This window comes from Lissotriton helveticus, chromosome 9, assembly GCF_964261635.1.
Source record: "Lissotriton helveticus chromosome 9, aLisHel1.1, whole genome shotgun sequence".
Taxonomy (NCBI): Eukaryota; Metazoa; Chordata; class Amphibia; order Caudata; family Salamandridae; genus Lissotriton; species Lissotriton helveticus.
The window spans coordinates 217,561,301-217,582,333 of NC_136070.1; positions in this window are offsets into that span (position 1 = coordinate 217,561,301).

Here is a 21,033-nt window from a genome sequence, read left to right on the forward strand (position 1 = left end):
AAAGTATTTAATTCTGTGTTCGCATCTGGAGCAAAATTGTTTTTTTTTTCTACCCAGCTTTAACATAGGTGAAACATTCTGCTTTACTGGGACATGGCAAGACAATTACTGTGATTACCCGATAGAATACTTAGAAGAATTAAACAAAAAATATGTGTTACGTTATCGTTTGGCAGGCACAGCAAAAGTGCCACTCTAATTGGAAAAAAGTCACTTGTGTACCTTCCTTTCAATATCACCTGTCTACAAATAGAGTTCTGCACAAATATGCAGCCTTTGATTAATTATACACTTTAAATTGCCACTGTCACTCAAAATAAATATAAAAGAGCAAACATTGATCAAAATAACTAGCATCATTCCAGTCACAGTTAGTCTTATAAGAGGATAAAGGATGAACACTTGTATCCATTTAAATATGTTTCTCATTAGGAGGGGTGGACTCAAGTTTGCTGATGTGAAAAAAACATGCCACATCTTTGGTCCAGTCATTCGCTCGAGAATTATGCATCCCATCTGTCACAGAAGCACTCCAGGGTACTTACAGGAACACACGGCGACACTTCATACATTTTAAATTCAATCCGCGGAAAAACTTGCAAATTGGATCTGCAGAACTAATAAAAGAGTAGTATCATGGCTTTTGGGTCATTGCCATTTTTTATTATGGTCACAGCTGTGTGTGGCACGTTTTTTCACACTTGTCAGTATGAACCCAATCTGATTCAGAGCTGGGCTGTAATGACAACAACTGCATGCTTATTTGTTGGAGTCTGAAATTGAGAATCGTAGAGCACTGCCGTACACACAGCAAAATCATGCCTTTTGCCTCTGACGAACCAATATCACAGTTGGAGCATATTGCCGCTGCATATGTACAAGTAAGGTCATACATTCTCATCTTCAGACTGAGCAACGTTCATTTTAGTGACACTGGCAGCACGAATAAAAGACCCGAGTGACAATTAGAAACACCCAGGAGTAGCATCTGCCATCTACTCAAGGGCCTGTAAATTAATTGCTACCAGTGGGCCTGCGGCCCGGATGTTGCCACCCACATAAGTAGCCCTTTGGCATTACAGGGCCTGTGTGTGCACTTTACTGCCACTTTCGGCATGACATTTAAATCCCTTGCAAAGCCTTAAACTCCCTTTTTACTACATATGTCACCCCTTCAGGTAATCCATAGGACAGGGTGTTGTGTAAGTAAATGATAGGACATGTACCTTTAAGTTTTGCAGTTCCTGGTACTAATAAAACACTGACATTGGTTTTCGCTACTGTGAGGCCTACTCCTCACATTAGTTAACATTGGGAATTCTTTAATACACTTTTCAGCTGTAATTTTGTATTAGAAAGGAGTAGCTGTATCATAGTGTATATCATTGGAAATGTGATGATAAATCCTCTTTACTAGTAAAGTTGGACTAACATGACTGTTTTTGAAATGCCAATTTTAGAAAGTGGGCATTCTTCTGCTCTTACTGCTCTGTGTGTCTGCAGCTTGTCTCCAATATACATCTCGGGTGGGTGACATCTTTACTTTGTGCATTCTCTCTAGACAGCCACAAACACAGGAAGGTTAGGTGTGTCTGAGCACTCATCTCCATTCTGATGTCCCTTCCTTGGCAGGAAGCGAGGAAAGAGCTGACACTTTCAATGGAATAGGTAGTGTCCTGTCCCGATACAAACGGCTGATTACCCACTACTGATAGTCGGGAGCCAGGGCTTGGAAGAAAGGACTTCCAATTTGAATGACCCCTCACTTCAAATGCACAACAGGATATAAATATTGGCCATCTGACTCTACCCCAACAGTACACTAAAAGACCTGTGATGAACACTGCCAGGAAGAAGGACTGATATGCTGCTACAAGAACCCCCTCTCTGCTGGACTTCTGCTCTGGAAGAACTGCTTTTATGCTCTGCTTTGCTGCCTGTTGCCTGCTAATTTTTGGACTTTGTCCTGGTGAGGAAAAGGACTGGGCCCACCTCACTTGAACCCAGAGTGACTCCAAGGGCTTGCTGGCTTGCCCCCTGGTCTGAAGCTTCAGGGCCATCAAAGACTTTCTTCAACCCTGAAAACAGCACCTGCATTCTGCCATCTGTGAGTCCTGCCTTGCCAAGCGGTGCCAGCCCAGTCTTGGGCCCTTGGAAGTGACTTGTTCTGTGCTGACTCAGCAGAATCCATGCATCAATGACTTGCACTTATCAGAATCGACGCCAACGCAGCGGCTGTGGGACGACAACGCTTCAACAGAGCATGCAGCTCACCGACAATGGACTGCACGGCAACAACACATCTTCATTGCAAAGGGATTCGTCAACGAAGCCTTCATTGACTGCGCAGATCTGAACCAGTGCATAGATCCATCTACAGGATGGACTTTTAAGCACCTCCTCCTCTGCTCCTCGCATCTATTATTTGCCCTTCCTCCATCCAAAGTAATTTTTCAGCAGGCCCTGCATGAGTCCCGTATCCAGCCTGCCTTCAATCGCATAGCAGAAATTTGAGTTTACACCGGTCTAGCACAAGCAGATGTCCTCGGTTGGTGATTTGTAAATCTAAGTTGTGGAAGCAAGCTTCAGACAACTTACAAGCCAGCCAGGATGCAATGATACAATGGTATGACCACAATTCTACCACTGTGGACTTGCAACCGGAGCAGAAAGTCTGGGTTATGGAACCTGTGGAGCCCTGTGCCCCCCACGACCACTGGACTGGGTCCTATGATGTGAATGAGAGGAAAGGTAGGGCCCCCTACCTGGTAGATCTTAAGGCCGCCAGGCACCCCCTGGCTCCATGTCAAGTGCCTCAAACCCAACATAGAGAGGTCTGAGCTTATCATGCTGTTGGCAACCGGTGGAGAAGAAGAAAATGAGATTGGACCTCTCCTTCACCTCTTGGACACCAAGGAGAAATATGACTCTGTTCAGGGAATAATCCTTTCCCCCAGTCTGACTCCTGAACAGCAGAGGGACTGCCACCAAGTGATGGGGCTGTAGTCCTCTCTGTTTCCCCTCATCCCTGGGACTACCCACTTGTGTACCCATGATATGAACACAGGACACAACCTCCCCATAAAGAATACGTCTTACAAGTTGTCTGATAACCTGAGGGCCAGCAGTCAGGAAAAGGTTACCAAAAATCTGGAGATGGGGTGATAGAATCCTTCAGTAGCTTTGGTCCATTTCTGTGGTTCTGGTACCAAAATCCGGCCCACCTGGCTCCACACCTGAACACAGGTTCTATGTGAACAGAAGAGGATTAAATTCATTCAAAAAGACAGATGCTCATCCCATCCCCTGTGCTGATGAGCTTATTGACTGGCTAGGGGCTCCCCAGTACTTAGCAATGTTCGGTCTTACATCAAGGTACTGGCAGATCACCCAAACAGGAGGAGCAACAAAGAGCCCTGCTTTTTCCACTCCAGAGGGCCACTATTAGTTTAGGGTGATGCCCTTTGGACTTGAGAATACCCTTGACACCTTCCAGAGGTTGGTGAACCAGGTCCTCGTTGGAATGGAGGCCTTCAGTGTCACCTATCTGGATGTCATAACTGTCTTCAGTAGCAGCGAGTAGGATTACCCTTTTCACCTCCAGGAAGTGCTTTAGGCTCTCAAGCAGGCAGTCCAGACTATCAAGGCCAGTAAGTGCTGAATAGGGCAGGTGTCTGTGGTGTACTTGGGAAACCTGCCGGGCAGAGGTAAGGTGCAGCCCCTCCAGGTCAAGATAGAGACTGTCATAGCATCGGAGCCTCCTAAACACCAGACTGAGGTGAGGACACAACAGAAAGACGAGGTGAGATAAGTAATATTTCTTTCTTTTTTTTGTAGTTGATCTTCTGTAGATGTTGAGTTGGTGAGTGTATCGGCTTCTACTGTCCTGGTCATGTCTTTTCATCCATTTATGTTTGAGTGCTTAGTCGCTTTGGGTCTTTGGTGCTTCTTCTCCAACTATTTTGCAAATCTGGTGCAAGCTGGGTGGGATTTTTATGTCAAACGCTCTTGAAGGCCATTCAATACATTATTGAACTACTGATGCAATGTGGCTAAAGGTATTGTGAATTTATACATCTAGAACATAGCTACTGCTCAATGAAAAAGCACAATATGTTTGCATACTGCAAACAAACATGTTAACAAATTGAAACTGACTACAAAATGAGTGCTACGTTGTACATGAATAGTACACCAGTAGGTCAGTGTAAACAGACTCTACTAACTCAAAGCATTGTCTGGTACAGCTCATGATGCAACTTTCTGTAGAAGCCCACTCGCTTTTCAATGCACCATGTAGACTTGTTTGTTCAGTTTTCTTGATATGGGCCAGTGTCAATTGAACCTTTTCCTCAGCGCAATAGATGAAGAGGCTCCTGAGATTAGAAGATGATGGAAATGATCAGGAGGCAGGAACATAAACTGTCAGACTTTTTGATTAATACAATAATTGCACTGGGAATATGTCCCACATTCCAAACTGCTCATGGACTGACTCAACCTTACGTGTCAAAAGAATCATTACCTTAGCCTGCCTAAACAATATACGAAAAGGGCAGCTTTAAACATAAGGACCCGCATGATGCAAAAAGGTGGCCCATTCCAGAAGATGGCAGATTTACCTTCTACAGGGTAGGATGTGTTTCCATTGTGCAATGACCACCAATAGTAAAATCCCTTTGTGAATACCGAAAGTCATAAAGTTAGACTTTCGCCTAACTTTACCTTTGTGAATCGGGCCCACAGTCCTTATATTAATTTATGGATGACGTTGCCATATAATTAAAATATCAATTGTACACTGTGATCTAGTTCCAGATTATGATAGATATTTTAATGGCCACACTGTTTACTGTTTTTCAGGCCCAGTAGATAGCAAACTGTGCATACCCAGCACTTTATGCTGTGTGACCTACACTCTAGCTATTGTTTTATATCCGACTGACAGGTTTGTGTGTTCTTGAGGTGTGTGTGCTGGAAAAGTAAATTTGTGGGATGATGTGCTTGCCACAGACATCTCTCTGTGTCAGCGAAAGATCCCAAGATCAAATGCCTTTCCTGTCAATGATGTGTTCCATCCTCCCGAATTAGCACAATTGAGTTGGGTAAACAAAATGTTGCTTGTTGTCAGATCTGCAAATCCATATGAGCGATGCAACAAACTTTAGCTGTAAAACTTTTCATACCGATTCTAAATGGGTGTGAGGTGCCCTCATACCTCCATCTATAATTTGGTGAAAAGTGCCCTGTCATTCCTCCTAGCTAGTGTGACTTGTTCTGTAACTGCATCTTTGATGGGCTGTGATCTGTTCCCCACCACTGTCTTTTGCATGCTAGCAGTTTTCACAAAATTAACTCCAGACTATAAAAACCGAATAGGCCACGTTACAATGCATGCAGTACATCGCATGCCATTACAATGTGGTCATTACAACCAACGCGTTGTTATAACGCATACCATTATCAACGCAAGCCGTTACAACGACTTGCTGTAGGGGGGGTGCTGGATTTTGGAATAGTATACTATTCCAACTCCAGTCTGTGCAACAGTAGGGAAGGTGTTGGATTTTAAATCCAGCACCTTCTGCCCCTACAGCAAGTCGATGTAACAACTTGCGTTGTAATGGTATGCGATGTAACAATGTAGTCATTGTAATGACCGCCTTGCAATGGCATACGATGTATCGCATGCGTTGTAAACAATGTTTCCTATAAAAACCATGTGTCTCCGGCACTACTATAACAACATGGTAACAGTGCCCTCCATCCACATAAGAGTCTCTTCATTCCTTGAGTCTTCCACAAACTCTGCCACATCCTCTTAATGAGGCAAGCATTGGGGAGAGTACACAAAGACAAGTTCACTGGGGAGGGAAGCAAAAGCGGAAGGGGAGTCTTCACAGAAATCTTTCATTCGGTATAAAACATAACACATCTTCATAACATTTTTTTCTGTAAATGTATTATTCTAGCTGCCTAAGCGGCCATTTATTAAGCAAGCCCTGATGGCTAAAATGTCTGCAGCAGAGACACATAGGAAAGAGAGGAACGGTGAGGGAGAAACATCGAAATGCTTGTTTGTGTGTACCCCATTTTTCCTCCTGCAAACAAAAGGTATATGCATTCAAGATTTGAAAATTATTTGTAACCTAAAAGTTAGCACGTGGGAAGCATACAGTGAATGGTATGCACACACCATCTGGATGCTATGGGACAGCTTTACCAACAGGCTGAACCTGGAGATTCCAGTACAAAATAAGCTAGAATTGGAAGAGTGAGATGTAAATAGCATCAGCTCAATGATTCTTGTCTACCTAGAGAAGCTCCCTGCTGAACAACTAGAAACAAATAAAGATACAGAAGCAAAGGACACCAATCTGGCTCTCTCTCTCTCTCCCTCGCTATATATATATATATATATATATATATATATATATATATATATATATATATATATATATATTACCTACTGGCGGTCGCCAGTAGGTAGTTATAGTTAGGATCGTTTTCCATAGGAAATCCGCAACATTCTATTGGGAATAACTTTGGCGCCGAATGAGGGATCTGCCTGTAATTTTCCTTAACTTTGCCTTGCTGCGCTCCGCTCCTTTCCTGAAAGTTTCGGGGGGATCCGTCAAGGGGGGGGGGCGAGATAAAAGGGGGGTCCCAAAACATGTTTTCCCCATGTTAATTTCCATAGGGCGGTTGGACTCACTTTTAGCCCGAACGGCTGAATGGATTTCCACCAAACTTGGCAAAATTGTAGGGACTGGTACCCCAATGTTCCTTTGCTATGTCTCAAGATATATGCTCCAGTGGTTTTTACGAAAATTAACTTTGAAAAAATATATATTGGGCTACATTGGGCTATATATGTTAGAGCCCAAATGTAGCCCAATGTAGCCCAATGTAGCCCAAAGATGGCCACCAGAGACAAAAAAAAACAAATGTAGCCCAAATATCTGATATAGACCCTGATACTGATACTCAAAAAAACAACTAATAACCCATATACACACTCATGTAGCTACTCACCAACCCATGCAGCCACTTATACACAAAGTGAGACACAGATACAGATATTTAAATATTTAAACATTACTCGCTAATATATGTATTCACTAAGATACATTTAATAAGTCAGTTAACCAATCAATTTTACACAAAAAAACATCCATTGAGACATTTATTTACCCATTTATTCTTCCATCAACCTTTAAGATATACATATATAAAAAATATTTATTTTTCAGGAAGATACACATTCACTGGATGATGTCATCAGTGATGTAATTTGAGATGTCATCAGCAGTGCATTGCACGCGCAAGTTATAGTGAGTCCAACTAACTATAACGTGGGAATTTCAATGGTTTTATGCGAGTAAAATTTCCACCTAACTATAACTGGTGTGAAACCTATGTTTTTTTCAGTAAATATATATATATATATCCCTCTCTCACTTGTTTCTCTCTTACTCTCTCTCTTTACTCTGTATCACTCCCTCTACCACTATCTCCCTCTCTTATTTTCGGAAAACATGGCGTTTTTCAATAGCACACGCTGCAGCTACTGCCGACTGCTTCAGACACATGCAAACCAGAAATAAAACATGGATACTTGTACTGAGATCAGACATAGTCAGTGCAAGTTTAACTCACATTTCAAAAGGTACAGTAGGGTAAGCTTTCAATTCTGTGTTGAGCACTGACAACAGCTGTGAAATTACCCTCACAAACAGATCAGGTACAGTACATCCGTTTGCAGAGTATGCTTCTATTGGCTCACACTCACAACAATCACAGCAGGGGCAGCAGTGCAGGTTTCCATTAAACAGGCAGAATGTGTACAGTCCTGGCTACAGAAGAACACACTTCCATTGCATAGAGAAAGTACAATACAAACTTCCTCATACACAGGGCAGGCATCCACATTCAATGTTTCCAAATGCATACAGATACAGTACCAAACATTGTACACACATACACCAGAAACAGCCAGCAAATTAAAGTTAATCTCCGCACATATACAACAGGTGCAGTACACTAATTTTCAGTGCACGTTTGCCTCTCACAAAGCAGGGGTACCATGGTGCAAGCTTCCAGTTCTCAGATAGTGGGGAACACTTGTAGCAGCAGTGAAAGCTTCATTCAGACACAGTGGAGGGGTCAATACATGCATTAACTGTATTACTTTCACGCACTATAAGTAGTATGTCAAGTTTCCTTCACAAATGGCCTTATGGGCTAACACATTGCAAGCTTCCTACATACATATGAGCAGAACGGAAGCAATGTGGCATGCTTGAAAGCCCCACTTCTGCTTTTTTTGTTGCTGTGCTATGAGGCAGCGGCCACACCCACTTCCACCTTTGGCGCAAAACTAAGGGCCAGAAGCACAAGTTCCATCTACAAATAGTCAATGCATCAAATTCTACTAAAGAGTTATGAGCGGGACTCCCGGTATTCGCAGTTAATTCCTTTACAAATCCGGTGTGCATGGGGCCTGTGCCCACTCCATCAGTGGTATGCTGTAAAGATTTGGCTAACATTTTCCTTTAAAAAGTCACTGATATATGCGCCTCGTTCGCAGCCAAGGCAACGCAGATGAAGTCTGCCTCTTCTGTTAATTCAAATTGCCATGGGAGTCATTTACCTCTTTTCCTGTTGTCAGGGAAGGAGACTTAGTGGTTCTGATAAATGCCGTAAAATTGGTTTCTCTGCTCAATCCTGTCCAATTATACATTTTGATTCAGGGGAAAGATGCAGTTTACTCAATACTTCAAGAGGCTCTGAAACTCTTTTTCTGGGGCTGCACAGTTCCACCCTTCTGGAAAACATGCAGTTGTAGAGCCAATATTTTAAAAATCCTCTCTAGACTCCTGCTTAGCAGAAAACTACAGACCGATATATTTGGTATGTGGTGTGGGCAAGGCATCGGAAAAGCATGGCAATCGGAATTTATGATCATTTTTGGAAAACAACGACCTGTTGCATCCTACTCAAACTGGCTTTCGGTGGTACACAGCACAGAGACTGCACTTTTAGGAGTTATGAAGAAACTTAACATGACTCTTGATCAAGGGGGCTTAGCAACATTCATACTGTTGGGTTTGAGTGTGGCCTTTGGCCCTGTAACTCATTCAGTGCTTTTGCTGAGATTATAGAATGTAGGAGTAGAAGATCAAATAAAAAAATATATTTTAATTTTTTGACTACAGGAGCGTTCTGGTATACGACTAGCTGTTTTACTCATAGTCTTTTCCTCTGAAGTGCTGAGTGCCCCAGGGAGTTACACTGAGCCCCACACTATTTAATCTGTACAAAAGTCCTTTGGCTGAGATTGTGTAATCTTATGGTCTCTCAGTAGTGTGGTATGCTGATGATACTCAGATAGTAATCTCTCTGACTCTAGAAAGCCATTCTAAAGCCAATCAGCTTTATCCATGCATGAAGGATATAGCAGATTGGATAGGAACCTAAACTCAACAGGGAAAACCTGAAGTGATGGTGTTCGGCTATGATTTTTAATTGTTGGTTTGTGGTTTGCTGGCCCGACTCCTTAGGCAGTCTATCCATGCTAAACACGATGATAAAATACCTAGGCATTTGGCTGGATAACAAACACACTTTTGTGGTACAGGTAATAAAGGTAGTGGCCAATAGCTATGGCATTACAGAATGCTTAGAAAGAGCTTACTCTTGGAGACTAGGAAGTCTAGAAAGACTCTCCCACTCATGGAGGATCATTGTCCAGGCCCTAGTTTTGTTGTGCCTTGGATACAGTAACTCCTCCTATCTCAGATGCCCAGAATATGTACTAAGAAGATTGCAGGTATTGCAAAATACAGCGGGCCATCTTCTTGTAAGGATCCCTTAGCATCACTCTATTGGGTTTTTTCCAGACTCCTGGCATTGCCTACCTGTCTAACAGAGGATTCAATCTAAAGCACTATGTATGGCACATTGGGAATATCATAAAAGGTCCCTCTGTTGGTGCATCCCTTGCTAGAATCCTATGCACCTAGCACAATCCAGAGATCCTCTACTGCATTTCGGATGGTGACCCCAAAAGTGCAGAATGCTAGAAGTAGTGATCACACCAATATGTATTTTGTTCCAAAATTATGGAATTTCTTGTATTTCTGGGTATGCAAGACCGAAGATGGATTGAATTTGAGGAAGGTGTTGGAAACTTGGCTATTTGTCTTATCTGGTTAAATGTACTGTGTTCAGCGCTAGGAGGCACATTGGGCAGCCATGTGCTTTACAAGTTCCTAGAATATAATAGAATATAATAGGGTCTGATTTAGAGATTGGTGAATGGGTACTCCATCATGACGTCGTGGTCCACTCACCTGAATCACAGGTTCTGTAAAAGCGACGATCCTCCACCCTATTCCCCATTAGTCACCCCTCAAACACAAACTGGCGACGAGTGTTGGTGGTTCACTTTTCAGAGGAAAGCGGGTTAGTGATGAGAGAGGTATAGAGATGACTGTATTGATCCCAGAACACTTGCCAACTGGAGTCCCGGTCTTATGAGCAAGTTTATCTCAAAATAGAAAGGAGTGGTCTGACTGCTCACACCTAGTTTTATTCCTGACGGTCTTATCGGCTGGAGTGTACTAATATGCACATAGGGATTTAAGAATAATGGGACATATAAGCAAATCAACCGTGCAACACTTAAATTATGAAACAAAATTACTTTTTTTCTAGGCCAATCCCTTACTCCTTTTTATGTTCAGAGCTGTAATCATAGAGTAAACATCAGGTGTGACGTGTGGACGTTTTCCTGGTTAAAAACTCAGAGAAACTTTTTGATGAAACAAAGGAATTACGAATTTTTGCCTGTCCAGCTTGAGTCTTTGTAAAACTAGCAAGCAGAAAGTTCCAAACAAAGCAATTGAGAGTAGTGATACAATATGTTTTTAATTGAGTTCTACGTACAGTGCACTGACCATGAGTCCTTTGAGCTGTGGACTTCGTGGTTCCAAGTATTGGCGCTGCTCTTCTGTGTTTTTCTTCCAAGAGCTGGAGTCTGAAGAAGAGGCTAACTGGATCCAGAGAGGAGGCTGTTGTTGTTCGAAGAGAATAATCCCCTTTGCTGATAAAGTTGGAGCTGGGACATGGAAATTATGTAAGGAAAAGGGCGGGGAAGCAGGAGTGTGGGAGACAGGGAAGGGATGCGGGGCTCCACTCTCAGAGCAAGAGAATAAGCTAAGCAAAGGCGTGTTGACTAGGTGCAGAATTTATATACCGTGCCCCAAGATGGCTGCCACATCTTTCGGGAGTTTGAGCTCTCACAAGGTCTCTGACCTAGCTATTCTGTCGGACTCAGCCAGGTACCTAGTGAGGGAAGGCTACAACGCATTAGAATATTCTTTTTCGACCCTTTATGGACTATGGACTTTTATAAGTTTCCTCATTGTATATAGGCTGGTTCCTTTGAGTCCCTGAAGTTTTTTTTTATTATTTGCCCAGCCCACTCCAAGGTAGCTTTTCCCTCTGAATTCAGAATCCATTTTGTTTCCTTTTGGCCCTTCCAAAGTTTTTCTTTACCCCTCAATACACATTTAAAAAAAAAAAATTGATTACATATAAATCTTTTGACCTCAAATAAATGTCTTTCTTGCATTTACTTTCCATACTAAAGGATGAAATGTATGTCAGACATAGGAAATGTTTGGCTATTCAGAAGATGTTGTCTATATCTGACTGTATTTTGTACATGCATTACACTTTAAAAATGATCAAATAGGATAACAGAAATATCACTATCTTATCTTGTAAATGCAAAAGAAAACATTCGACAGTTACAAATGGTTTACACAGATTTGTGGTGTAAAAAATGTGCATATTTTTATTAATAAAACTGGTGACAATGAATATGTTCAAGATATTGAGTAAACACACTTAGTACGTGGGTTTTCTCCTACTACTCCGCCTACGCAATGCTAGTAGTAAGAGTCTTTGAGACTGCTCATGTTGTAGGTGGTTGTGTAGGTGGTGGGGTAAGTGGTACTTGCTGTGCAGATGGTGCAGGTGGTGAAGGAGGTGGAGGTGGTGCATGTGATGCAGGAGGTGTTGGTGCAGATGCCTTTGCATAATCTCCCTCATGTGTTGGCTGCGAAAATCAACATTTGCAATTTTGTTGTTGATTGCCTCTATCATTCCCATGACCAAAGTATGGTATTTTGCTCTCTCTTCCTGAAACGTTCTGAGATGGTAACATTTTGAATATTATCAAAGGCAAGTGTCTGTCTGTAAAACATACAAGGAGGTCCTTTAAGTGAGTCTCAATCTGACTGAGAGGAGCTTCCATAGCACACATATCCTGCTGCACAGCAGGTTATTGCTGGTAAATCTGTTCCTCCAGTGGCCGAATTAACCCATGCTACACACCCTGCTCACTGCATCTGTGGTCATTTCAAATATCCAGCAGGATGACTAGCACAAAGAGGGGTGGCACCTGAGTGGTTGTGGAGAAGAAGGTTCATAAATGTGGGAAGACTGACCCTCACTAGGCTTACTTTGAAGATGTGCTAGTGTTGATATGCTTTTAGGCAACAGGGTGAGATCCTGGTAGGTACTGGAGTGATATGTTGTTGGGTATAGGCCAAACATTGTGTTGATTGCGTTTTGCACATTAATCGGATTATGTTAGGTGCAGGGGTTAGGTGCAGTCAGGAACAGTGGGAAATCTTCCTGGGCAAAGCGATGAGTTCCTTATAGCTACTGAGGTGACATTCTGTTAGATCCTGGGGTACATTTTAGGTACTGGGGTCAAATCTAATCAGACACAGGGGCATTATCCTGTCCGGTAGAGGGCCATTAACCTGTCAGGTACAGGAGTGATATTCTGCTAGGTAGAGTGGTGGCATCCTATTAGGCACGGGGCGAGATGCGGTTTGGCACATTGGAGAGACCCTACTTATTATAGGCTTAAAATCCATTTAGAAACAGGATAGCGCTTTGTTAGGTAAATGCATGACCTGGTAGGCAAAGGGGCTACATAGTGCTAAATACTGGGGAGAAAAGTGAGATCATCTTAAGTATAAGAGTGAATGTGAGATGCTTTTAAGAACAGCTGTGAGATGGTGCTCGGCAAAGGCATTTTTCTGAAACGTATTCTTGGACTAAGACTAATAGCATTGTACTTTTTGTACATCTTATAATTTCAAATACATTATTTCACCCATTTTAATATTCTATAGTTGCATAAGTTTAGGAGTAAATGTGAGACTGGAAAATGCAGAGCGTATGTGAAAGGAAGGAGTACGAAAAGTTTTCCTCCAGCAATCCTGTACATAATCGTGCAGAGATGGACTGTACCATTGGTGTGGACTCTTGATTGTATATAAAGTGTACATTTACAATGAAGGTGATCCAATTTCAGTACAGGCAACGAGGCCACAGAAAAGTTGAAAAGGCTCTTCTCCAAAGAGCTGTTATCTAGCACATTAATTGCACTTTTTGAGTTCGTGTTTCGAGAAATTAGAAATGTCCTGAGATTGAACTCCCAATGAATGAAAGTCAATATAAATTGTGAATATAAAAAGTGCGCAAGTAAACAGCCCACCCTTAACCACCTGTTGGGTGAGATATTCTTGAGCATTCATGAAAATCTTGATGCTATGGCTGCCACACCCCACGACAACGGCTCTAAATTTCACTGACAGTGAGAGGCAAAATCAAGAAAGACATACATTCGCCTTGAAGAAAGCAATCCAGTCGGGGCCACTTGTGTGAAAACGTCTGGAAATACTAATTGTCAACTCCTACAAATTGCAATAGTGAAAGGTAGTAAAGGTTCACAACAACAATACCAGCCCACCAAAATGAAAATAGCACTAATGACTGAAGGAATTATCACCTGTAAATACACTAAATAAAATAACCTATGCATATATGCACTCTTGACCAACCTAATTTGTGAGTTTGATTGCTTGCAACAGCTCACATGTCACATCCGTTTTAGGTCGAGCATTCAAGAACTCTTGTGTATACTTTAGTATATACTTATATATGTATGTACGTTGTGGGCTCTGGAGATCAGCCCTAGGACTTGTCTGCTTCCGCTTAAAAATTTTGTTTTCTGTTCAATTGCTTCTATTTAACTGTCTTGATTGAAAATTACCAGTAGAGGTCAGTAAAATACCAGAATTGCTTTCTGCTTGTTCAACTGCCTCTATTTAACTGTCTTGATGGAAAACGACCAGTTGAGGTCAGTAAAATACCAGGATTGGTTTCAGTTGAGGAGCTTTCTTTAAAAAAAAATTATGGAAACTGGCTCTATTTAAATTTCTTGATAGAAAACGACCAGCAGAGGTCACTAAAATACCAGAATCACTTTGGCATTCTCTAGGTTCCAGACCATATAAATTGTCTTCCACGAGCACCCGTAGATAATACTATTTTTTGAAATCTTGTATTTTCAGTGGTATGACCACTGAATGCCCTGATTTTATATTAAAAACAGAGCTTTGGCCCATACCATTTCCCACTGAAAGGCAATATTTCTCTCCAAGTGTTCCCATACCTTGCGAGTCACGCAGTTTGGTTTTTTCTTTCCCTCCATGTTAACGAAGAGTAGATGTTTGAGCACCCATGCTATTGTGCTGCATAGCTAAATATATAGAAGGTCCCAAAGGAAAGACTGATTGCATTGCAAATGCTTCTTTGAAAGTGCAAACATCCTCCAGTCCAGTGTTTTCAATCCACGCTACTTTCTGGTTCCGGTAAAGGAAGCATGTAAGGACTGGCAAGAATTAGTTGCCTTCGGACCCAGTCCAGGAGTGTATGAGTGGTTTGCATTGACCAGAAATTGTGGGTATCCATAGGAAATATTATACCACTCGCTGGTTCTAACCAAGAGTTAGAATGTATCAAGAGACAAAAAATGGTTCAGATATCTAGGGCCTAATATTTTTAAATAGGAAGTGTTTAACTCCTGTTCATCTCCCTATGCATAGAGCCACACTCAATATGATCTGTATAACATCCCACCAAGCCTATTTCACTGGACTGCTAAATGGTCCTGATGCTGTATCAATTGCAACTAAGATGTATACAGATGAAACTGTAAGCTTTTTTTACGGTCCTATTAATGGGACCGCAATCAGTGCTTCCATTGCAATACATAGATGGAGAAGTGTCTACCTATCATGCCAGTTTTCTGTGCTCCACTGTGAGTAGGTGAATTATTAGTTAGATTGGATGGGAGTCCACCACAGTAAGAATGGCACTATCTTTTTAGGTCGAGTTGGGGTTTCAGTGCTTTGAACCTGAGCCCAAACCTTGGTTAGCTATGGCATAAAACAGATAGGTCAATCTTAAGAAAAAGTTTAAAGCATTTAGAAGTAGCAAAATTGTTTAAAAAAAAGTTGAAATGACAACACTATAAAAATCCCACTCTAATTTTTAAAAATAGAGCATAATCTAATTAACCAAATGACAAATATCCAGTAAGAGAAGCAGAGATATGAATCTGTAAAGTTTTAAATTAAAATAGCGCCAACAATCTTTAAGAGTCAACTGTGGTCATTGGTAGCACTTAGCAGCTATCAGGCTTCAAGAGGACTTTGGAGGAAACATCCTGCAACCTAGACCCACTGGAGTATTTCGACTTCCATTTCAGAGACTAACTCAGAAGGAAAAGTCATTGATCATGATGAAACTGCTTGGTGCATCCGTTCCACACTTCAGTGCAGTTACTCCTTTCGCTATAGTTCCATAGCTTTTTTGCCTTACATCTTTAGAAATTCATATTACTGTTTCCCGTATTGGATTTTCACCTTCATTGTGTTTTGTTCTAAGTTTTGATTTGTTTTGTTACTGCTAGATACTTTGCAAATTTTCCTAAGTTTAGTCTGTCTGCTCTGCGCTGCTGGCTACCAGTGGAGGGAGCTCAGGTTTAAATTATTCATCCTGCGTTTTACCTTAACAATTGTGTGGCCTTATTCCTTGTGGTGGACTCACATCCACCCCAATTAATAACCGAATTTCTTACATTATTTCATTAAATAACTTGCCTTTTAATGAGGTTAGAGAATAACTTATTGTCACACAGAAAACAAAGAAATCAAAAGTGGCCTGCTTTGTGTACCGGTGGTACTCAAAAAATGAAATAGAAAACAACTCAATGAGAAACCTCAAGAACTCAGGTCTGGCCCATCAACTAATCAATCCTCCAACTGCCTTACCAGTTGGCGGTTAGTTGCTGGGCCTTGTAAAATTATGCTGTAAAGGATAAGAGCAGGCACATACTAATGTGTGAAAAACTGTCCATGTTTTTCTGCAATGTTATCCTGCCATGTCATAAAAAAGTAGCAGTAGTAAAAGTCCATTCGCCAATATCGAGACCTGGAGAGTCCATCAACCACAACCTACATAGGGCCTAAGAATTGCAGAAGATCTTTGATGCATCTGTGATGGCCACCTAGGAGACAAGTATGGGCAAAACAAATAGGTTTCATGAATGAGACCTATCGACTTAGACAACTCTTGCTAGTAGCTGCTGAAACAGCAGTAGGATAATTTATGGGATCCTAAAGGAATTCCATGAAACGTAATATTTCCTGGTAAGGGAGGTTCAATATGCGCAGCTTTTACCAGATTTGTGAAGTAAACTCCGCATTCCTGATTCCTGTAGATATTTTAATGGGTCATGTTGCAACCAGCTGGTGCCTGTTTGTAAGTAAGCACTGAAGAGTTCTCATGGCAAGGAGGAACTATGCTGCGATGCAAAAAACTTAAATAAAAGTATACATTTCAACATCCCAGAGAGACAATTTTAATAACAATAAACACATTCATAACATAACTGCAGTTCTAGAATGAAACGGTTAAGCATATAATTACCCTGATATTACCGCTAATCATCAGAATGAAATTAAGTATGAATTCCTCTTACTTCGTGAACACCTGCTTGAAACCTGTCATTATCATTGATGCTTAAATAAAACATAATAAGCACTTTCTCTTGACAAGTCACAGGAACAAGAAAAAAACATTCTCCAAGCGAACATTTAACACACCTTTACATCACTCATCTTCGTATAACTAGATATTAAATTGAGATATCCATTCAAATGTAAATCATAACTTATGGCATGAAGAACTGTGTATAAATTATATTTATAAAGTGGGTGTAAGAGAAATGACAGCCATTATCAAAACACTCATTGGACTGTGGGATTGCAATTGTGGGCTGATGGACCTTCCAACAAAATTGCTGTAGATATTAAACTGGTGAGTGACAGCTCACAAACCCCTGTCTGAAATATCCACCGGCAGCAATATCCTTCCAACCATATCCACTACCACTGTTTCTTTAAGGTAAGTGTATATTAAGTTAAGAAAAATCAATCTTTCCTTAGCTATATATACTTACCTTGACGATCTAGCAGTAGTCAATATTGAGAAGTCAATATTACTGCAGGCTGATTTCCTTATCTGGATATTGTGACATGCAACCGACTGTTGGTACACATTTCTGATGCCGAATTGAGTGCTACTGTAGAACCAGGAAAAGAGAAAGATTCAGAGAGTGCTTTTACAGGATATCATAACATCCATATGGCATTCATGTTGACATACACCGAGCAACAGATGTGTTCGGATGCTCAATGATGCTGGCACATGCTGGGTTTTACTCCTTTAGTAAAAACATTCTCAACAGTGGAGGGGATGTGGCAGAGGGAAAGGGAGAAGGAAAGAAAGTGAGGGGGTGGAGAGGAAGAGGGCGAACGAGGAACCTGGTATAAAACGAGATTTAAAGAAGAGAGGCCAGGCAGAGCCAGCTAGGCGACCCTCTCTCTATCACTAAGCAAGCCACAGAAATGAATATTTTCATAATAAACCGGGGCAAAATTTAAATTATGCTGACATAAGTTGGGTAATTTTGGGAATGTAGCTTTATATCATTACCCTACTTCACTTAATTACAAACCATTCACGCTAATAATGTATGACGAATGGTGCCATTCGCTGTAAAGACATACCACAAACGCATGGGAACAAAATGAGTGCACATGTGTTTTTCTGTACTTTTGTTTAAATGCATCCTTGTGCTAAAAAGTACTGTACTTGTAATGCACAAATGTAAGAATTCCTTCCTATTTTGAATTGTTTGCCCAAGGCATTGGGCATCTCAGGCATCCATGCTAGCTCCTTGTGGCCAGCTTTGACCTATTTGATAGCCTCGAGTAAGGGGCCAACAATCGTGCTGTAGTCAAAGACCCATTGCCGGATGGTGTCGCATCGTCCTAAAAAACTTTGCATACCCTTATTTGGTGATGCCATTGCCCTGATGGAATCTGCGTGTTCCAGTGTGATCTGCCGACAGGCTGCTGAGATCAGTTGTCCCAGATAACTAACCTCCTGTTGTACATACTACATCTTCCCCTTCTGTACTCTGTACCCTCTCTGAGCAAGTGCAGTCTGGAGAGTTATGGTGTCCTGAAAACATAGGTTCTCAGAGGGACTGCATATCACGATGTCGTCACGACATCAGGGTGCTATTTGACTGAAAGTTAGCAAGGCTTTTTTCTCGATATTCAATTAAAGATACTGGGGGACTAACAGTAGGCTTGCAGTAGCCTCTGGTATAGCAGCTGAACCCCTCAGACAGTGGACTCAGACAAGTATTGTTGGGGTGCAGAAGAATGCACCCTTGATCTCTATCACAGAAAAATAGTGAGCCTCTGCTGGTATGTTTGTTAGTATGATTGAGGGGTCTGGCACTACAGGGAATTCCAGGGCCACAATTTCACTGAGGGGGTGCAGGTCCTGCACGAGACGCCAGGTCCCTCCCTTACTCTTTTTGACCAGGAATATCAGTGTATTGCAGGGGAGACTCATGCCCGGAGGACCTCCTGATCAACAAGTGCTTGGATTGTGGGTTCCATACCCTTATCAGCTTCTTTGAAGAGTGGGTACTGGTGCACCCAGGGTAGGATGGCCCCTTCTTGCATTGTTATCCTTACCCGTTCAGCAGGTATTTGACTATTGAGGTCAGGCCCCTGCAAAATTGCCCAATCACAAAACATTGGATGGCATCATGAATTAGCACTAGGCACTGAGTTTGGATTAAAGGGACCACATAGGAAACCACTTGGCAAAAGACCCCAGCAACTCTACATTTTTTCTGCAGAATATGTGTCCAGAGGTCACAAGGATGTCCTTCACTGAGGTAATAAAGTTCACCGTTTGCAACACATCCTGGACCTTATGTCCCCCAATTCCCAAGATGATCTATTCATCCATGTAATTGAATATCCATTTAATTTACAAAGGGAGACAACACAGGTTACCTGTAATACTCCAGAAATATGTGACCAGGTGTACAACTATAAATGAATATTCTCTAACTGTGGAATTAAATATCATAAGAAGGATAATGAAAAATAGCCTTTTGTTTTTAACCCCTGAGTTGGAGGTATATTCCTTCACAATTGTGTCTTGGACTGTGGCAGCACTAAAAAACCGTTGATAAACAATCATACATGCTTTTTCCTACAGAAACTTTGCCTCAAGGAAATGTTGTGTAAAATACCAATTCATATTGATTACTCTCAAGTGTTTGCTCTACTGGCTGTTTCACATAGCAGATTTGATAGGCCATCAGTAGACCTGTCGATATGTATCTCAACAGCTATAGATATCACTGTGAAACCTTTGGAGATGCCCTATCATAATCGAAAACGGAACCTTTAATAATACACCATACAAGAATGTTATGATTAATGGTTATTTAAACATACTTACTGAGGATCACAATGACTGCAGCAAGGGACTTCTTACAGAACTTTGAGACAAGTGTTTCTAACTTTGCCAGTTTAGAGGTATTTATAAGCAGCTTTTTCAATGTAACGCTACTAATAAACCAGCTGGCTCAACAATACGTTCAGCAGTCACAAGCCCAACTGGTTTTGCAGCAAGTAACCTGTAGACGGTAGACATTTTGGGAAAACAAATTGCTGAATAACTTACTAGTCTTTTGCTGCTTTCTTTGCCATTATGCAGTACATTTACTTCAGCAGGCAACATTACACATATATTTAACCGTGTAGGATCCAATTTAGATTACACTTGCGTCTCTTTATTTATTTTCGTCCATTGTCCTGATTTCTCAATTTTACGGTGCGATGAAACTGACCATTTTCCCACTCTTATAACCTTAGACCTCAAACAGCCCTGAGGCATTTACTTAGCTCACTGTGGTAATGGCTCTTTCAACAACAAATTAAGGAGGATAAGATGGATCACAGGAAATGCAGAGAAAATACAAGAGTGGAAAACATCAAATGCCATCAAACTACTCAATGATAAATCCTTGGGTCAGTAGACATCAGATGAATATTATTAACAGTTCGAACGGAAGTTACCTCGTCTCTGCAAAATGCCCCATTAAGTGATCACAAACACGTTAACTTCAGAACAATTTCACTCTGGCGAAAACAAATGGTTCACTCCGGAATTAAAAAACTTAAAAAAGCAGTCCCTGAACTCATCAAGCAGCTCAAGGAAAGAAATTGCAGACTTCCATACCACGGGGCTGCTCGACAGACTTAAAGAAGACTACAAAAGAAAACTGCGGGTGGAAAAATAAAAAATATGCTAAAAATAAATGGATCGTTATACGTAAAATTTCACATTTAAAAATCAATCTCAGTTCTGGAACTATTTCAGCAGATTAAATGGGGAAGAGTAATCCCAGAGTGAAAATGGAGTAGCTCCTGCCAATTGAGAGAATGTCATCTCTCACCTCTACAGAGAAGAAAGTTGCATCTTGTTAATTTGGTCATACATTTTGACTCTTCAAATTTAGAAAAAAGGAGGTAGTCATGGAATTATGTGTCCAAATATTTTACACAAAAAGTACCACTCTACTTTTAAGCAGTATATGAGCAAGTGAGACCCCACGCATGAAAGGAATACTAGGGGGCAGATTTATGAGGCCCTTGCGCCACGTTTACGCCGCTGTTGCGTCACGCAAGGCGCCGTAAACGTGGCGCATCCCTACGACCG